General features: G+C 42.6%; 1 non-coding gene across 1 annotated transcript; it reads left to right on the top strand.

The window, feature by feature from the left end:
* The first annotated feature begins 4,972 nt into the window (after positions 1-4,972).
* On the top strand, positions 4,973-5,163 carry LOC135727038 (U2 spliceosomal RNA). Its single transcript, XR_010525121.1, has one exon. It is a non-coding gene; the product is annotated as a U2 spliceosomal RNA (small nuclear RNA).
* Positions 5,164-5,686: the final 523 nt, after the last annotated feature.

The raw sequence follows: 5,686 nt of genomic DNA, 5'->3' as shown, positions 1-5,686 counted from the left end.
GTGCCCATTAAACAATGGGAGAATCCAAGCGGGTTTCACGGCTTGAGTCAAATACCTTCCATGATTGTGCTGGGCGAAAATAGAGGTTACATTCATTATCAAGGGATGCCCAAATTGTGCCGCAAGTGTGGCCAAAATGGGCATCTCGCCGAGGCATGCCAGGAAATAGTGTGTGGAAAGTGCAGAGAAATTGGTCACGTTTTTGATGAATGTACCAATGGCAGGAAGTGCAATCTCTGTGGGGAATTTAACCATCTTTATAGAGATTGCCCTAAATCGTTTGCCAACATACTGAAAGCTAAAATGGCCGCCCCAAACAACCCGATCAGCGAGGAAGAGGCGGTCCCTGAGGTTTTGGAGGGAATTTCAAATACTCATTCAAGCCCAGGCATTGGCCAAAACGGAGCGGAGGGGGCGGTCCAAGGGGCGGAGCCAGAAGCGAGTAACGGCTGGGAAGATGAAGCTCCTCCCCCCCAACAAGACAAGGTAAAGTTATGTGTGGTGGCAGACAAGGAAAGGGAAGAGGAGGAGTCAGATGAATCAGACGCCTCCTCTTTGATAACAGTACCGGAAGTAGAAATGGAAGAAAATTATATTGAATGCACCGGTGATATAACTTCTGATTGGTTACCAAATGCACAATTGCAAAAAAGACCTGCGGGGTCCCCTTTGTGTCAAACAGAGGAGAAAAAATTGAGGTCCACCAGTTCGGGTGACAATGAGGAGGACAGGGTGTGGCCCTCAGTATCCCCGAATGAGGTATCTTTTCTGCAAATACAGCTGAGAACATCATCGCCAAAGGAGCCGCAAGAGAATTTCTCTGCGGATCCCAAGGTGATAGGCACTCCTCCTCCTGAACCTAAAACTATTAGTATTAAAGAGGAGCAAGTGTCACAAGAGATTTCATGACCTCAACGAAATGCGTAGTCTTTTAAATAATATGTTTTAATTTCCTTTAAGCTCATGCCTTTTTTTTTACTTAATTTTATCATGGCACTCACAATTTCCACTATTAATGTAAGAAGTGTAAAGTCTATGATAAAAGATAACTAAGACAAATGGTTTTATCATTTTTAAAATCTCAAAAGTCTGATATCTTTTTATTACAAGAATGTGGCTTACCTTTTTTATCTAGTTACAGGATGTGGGAGGAGAAATGGACGCCGGGACCCTCCATATGGAGCGGGTCAAATTTTAACAAAAACGACGGAGTGGCGATTTTACTAAATAACCCTCATATCTTGGTGAAGGGGAGCACGGTGGTGAGAGATGGACGGGCCATTTTAGCAAACTTGACTTTTTTAGATAGAGATTTTAAAGTGTTAAATGTGTATGGTTTTACAGGAAAAAATGATAGGTATGAGCTTTTAGAGGAACTGCAGTCCCACATGCTTGGGAGGGCACCTTTAGTGGTTGGGGGGGATTTTAATTGTGTCTTAGCTAAGACAGACAGGAAGAGGGCAGGGGAAGATTTTAAGGTTGACAAGACGTCAGTTTTAATGCAAAGTTTGGTTAAGGATTTTAAATTAGTTGACTGTTTTAAGACTTTGCATCCAAGAGAGCCGGGCTACACCTGGGTCAGTGGTGATGGCACCAATGCCTCGCGCATCGACTACATCTTCGTGCGCGACTGTCCGCCAACTGATGCTAGATTAACACCCTTGTTTTTTACTGATCACGCTATGTTGTCTTGCACACTTTCCCTCACCAGCAACCTGACGATAGGGAGAGGGATCTGGAAACTGAATTGCTCCCTGTTGCAGAACGAGGAGATAGTTAGAGAATACAGGGAGCAATTCAGTCAATGGCAGACCCTCCAGGACTTTTTTGATTCACATGCACAGTGGTGGGAAATGGTGAAGCATCGGACAAAACTGTTTTTTAGACAGAAAGGGACGGAAAAAAAGAACAAAGAAAAGCGATGCATGTTGGGACTGCAAAAAAGACTACAAAAGTATTTTAAGTTAGTAAATGAGGGCTTTGATTTTAATGAAGAATTAAAAGAGGTTAAGAAGAAAATGGCTGAGATCGAAAAAGAAAGAAATAAAGGGGTGATTTTAAGGAGTCAAGAAAAAGATATAGAAGAAGGTGAAAAATGTACACGATACTTTTTTAAGAAAATTATAACAAACAAGGGGCTAATAGCTAAACTTAAAAATGGCGACAAGGAAGTCAGTAACACTGAAGGAATTTTAGAGGAAGTGGAAACATTTTATAAGGATTTATACAAAAAGAAAGAAGCAACTGATGAAGCAATAAGTAAAGTTCTGGAAAACTTAAATAAGAAAATTGATAATGAGTGTGATGTTTTAACCCAAGATTTTACTATTTTAGAGCTCACTAAAGGCATGAAGGATTTCAAAACAGGTAAGTCACCGGGAAGTGATGGCCTTCCGGTGGAGTTTTATGCAAAATTTTGAGACATTTTAGCACCAGAACTTTTAAAGGCTTTTAATGACTTTGACAGACTGGACCGACTCCCTGACAGTTTTAGAATAGGTATTGTTTCACTTCTACACAAAAAAGGGGATAAGACCGATTTGAAAACGTGGAGACCAATCAGCCTTTTAAACCTTGACTGTAAACTTTTTAGTAAGCTTTTAGCATCACGAATGTCTATGTTTTTAAAAGATGTGATCCACCCGGATCAAGCATGCGCTGTGCCCGGGAAGAGGATCACAGACAACCTGATATTGATTAGAGACGTCATCTGTTTTGCGAGAGACAGAAACATTGGCCTAATAGTGTTAAATTTAGACTTTGAAAAAGCTTTTGACCGTGTCTCGCACCAGTACCTTTTGTAGATACTGTGTAAAATGGGGTTCCCAGGCAGGTTCTTAGCATGGGTGGGATTGCTGTATAACGATATAACCAGCAAAATCCTTGTTAACGGGCATCTAACAAATGCTGTCAATATACACAGCGGCGTCCGTCAGGGCTGCCCGTTATCTCCGCTCCTGTATGTGGCTTGCATAGAGCCACTGGCACAGCTCTTGAGAAGGGACCAACGGATCGAAGGTTTTAAAGTACCAGGAATGGGAGGAGTGACAACAAAATGTGTGTTATATATGGATGACGTGACGATTTTAACTACTGACTTTTTATCTGTCCAGAGAGCTTTGGAGTTAACAGACTTTTATGGACAGGCCTCAGGCTCAATATTAAACAGGAACAAGTCTGAGGCCCAGCTCTTTGGACAGCTGGGTGATATAGACTTGGGAGGACTGGACGTGACACTCAGAAAAACGGACATAAAAATTTTAGGTGTAAAATTTGACAGTGAGGGTGGGGGAAGTGGTAACTGGAGTGGAATTTTAGGCAAAGTGAGACAGCGACTAGGACTGTGGGGACTGAGGACTTTGACTATGGAGGGAAAGATTTTAGTTTTTAAAGCTGTGATTTTACCCCTGTTTTTATTATTGTGTTCTGTTTTTAGCCCCCCCAGGTTCTTCATTTTAGCTGTAGAAAGAGCAGTTTTTTATTTCCTTTGGGGTTCTAAGTGGGAGAGGACACGAAGAGAAATCATCAAAAAGAGAAAGGAAAACGGAGGGAAAGGTCTTCCGGACCTCAGCTTGTTTTTAGGGAGTAATTTCACAGCATTACACATCAAGTACGCTACGGCCCCATCAAGTAGTGCGACCACAGCAATGGTTAAGTTTTGGATGGGGTCGTATTTACGCACTTTAAAAGTTTTAAAAGTAGATCTCATAGCCCCAGTGTCTTTTAACTTGCCAAAAGAATATGGTTTTATTAAGAGATTTTTAAAGAAATATGATTGTGAAAACCAAAATTTGAACGTTTTAACTAATCATAAAAAAATAATCTCTGTTGTGCAGGATCGGGAGAAGGTGAGCCCAGTGTCAGGCCTAATGGAGAGCGAGGCAAAGACTGCGTGGAGGAACGCAGCCCACCCTGCCCTCCAGAACCGGCATAAGGACCTTTCGTGGATGGCGGCCCATGAGATCCTCCCGACCAGGGCGGTTATGCACTCCAGGGGCATGTCCACCAACGCAAAATGCCCACGGCCTGGGTGTGATCAACAGGAGACCGTGCGGCATGTCCTCTGGGAGTGCGGCGCTGCACAGGACCAGTGGACCGCGACCGGCCCCCTAGTTTTCCCGTGCCTGCCAGCGGGTGGGGTCCAGATGGACTACAAACTCGCCGTCCTAGGGGTGGGCTGGAGCATGAAGGACTTAACAAAAAAACAGTTTACACTGCTCTGGCTCACCCTGAACGCTATAAAGCATGCAATCTGGACTGCCAGAAACCTGCTGGTGGGGAAACGGGTGACGGTGCCCCTCCACGCCACTGTAAGGACGGTCGAGTACATGCTGCAGGGGCACCGCGCCTAATCATTCGGATGGGGGGGCCGGGGTTGCCACAGAGAGGGTCCTGGCCGCCACCGACCCTGGTCGCCCGTAGATGCACCCTCACCACCATTGGCTACGGGAACAGCGGGCCAGCGGGTGGGGATCTCCTCTGGGTCCCTGAAGCAGGGTCTGATGGCTTGAAACTGAGGGCCAGGGGTGGGCCGGAAGGGAAGGCTCACCTCCCCGGTCCAGTATAATAGAACACTGTTTTCACCCCATTTTATCTTGCTTTTACTGATTAGAGGCTTACAAATTACTGTTTTAAATGCTATTTTAAAACTGTTTTTTATCCTGGTTCTTAAAACACACTGGAAGCACTTGCAAATAGCTAATGTTATTCTAAAAAATCAAGTATATTGAACTGTAGTTATTTTTAATGGTTTTAAAGATAACATAAATTGTATAGAGGTGCTTTTAAGTAGCATGTGGATATCTTATATTTTGTGTTTTAGAGTTTCAGGATTTGAATGGCGTTTTTAATCCTCATTAAAATTATGTTTTATTTAAGATCTATTTTTTGTTTTTAGACCTGCATGTGCAGGGGTATAAAATGTTTTATGTAACCTGACTTGTTTACAGCATGTGCTGTTATTTATATGATGATCTTGTTTCAATAAACAAAAATAGAAAGAAAAAAAAATCTGTTCTTATCAGTTTAATGTCTGATACGTCTCCTATCCGGAGACTATATGTTAAATGGATTTTTGACCTTCGGAAATGGAAGCGGAGCTTGCTCCTTCCACTCCATGCATCAACATGGTATTGCAGTTTTTCCATGAATGGTGCGCTCCCCTTCTCGGGGACAAATAAGTCAAGTATAAAAAAAGAATTTGCTTCTTCTGTGCGTGAATGACGGTGTTTTTTCTAATCCGTGTGTTTTAAAATTGCTGTGTTTTCGTTGGCTTTATTGGTTTAACGAAAAGCTTGCGTGGAAATGAACACGCTGACAAAGAAATGTTTTTGTAATGTATTTAATTATTTTCTTTACAAGTTTGTGGTGGTGATCCGAGGACGAATTAAACATCCTCGACACAGCTGAAGGTGCAACAAAAGCGAAAGAGGCCGATTGGAATGTTAAAAACACCTGAAAACTTTTTTTCACTACCCTTCATACTACAGCTGTCGAAAAACCACAGCAACGTCGACAGACCTGGAGGCATAGCTGTACTTGTTTAACTCACAACGACAACGGGTAAGTCATTGAGCCATGTGTTTTTATTTATCCACGTTCTAAAATTGCTATGCTTTCGTTGTTTCTTGATTGCTCTGTACATTTATTTGTTTCTATTCCACGTAAAGTTACTTTGTAATAACGA

This window comes from Paramisgurnus dabryanus, chromosome 9 (assembly GCF_030506205.2).
Source record: "Paramisgurnus dabryanus chromosome 9, PD_genome_1.1, whole genome shotgun sequence".
Classification (NCBI taxonomy): Eukaryota; Metazoa; Chordata; class Actinopteri; order Cypriniformes; family Cobitidae; genus Paramisgurnus; species Paramisgurnus dabryanus.
This window is presented reverse-complemented; position numbering and strand designations above follow the sequence as displayed.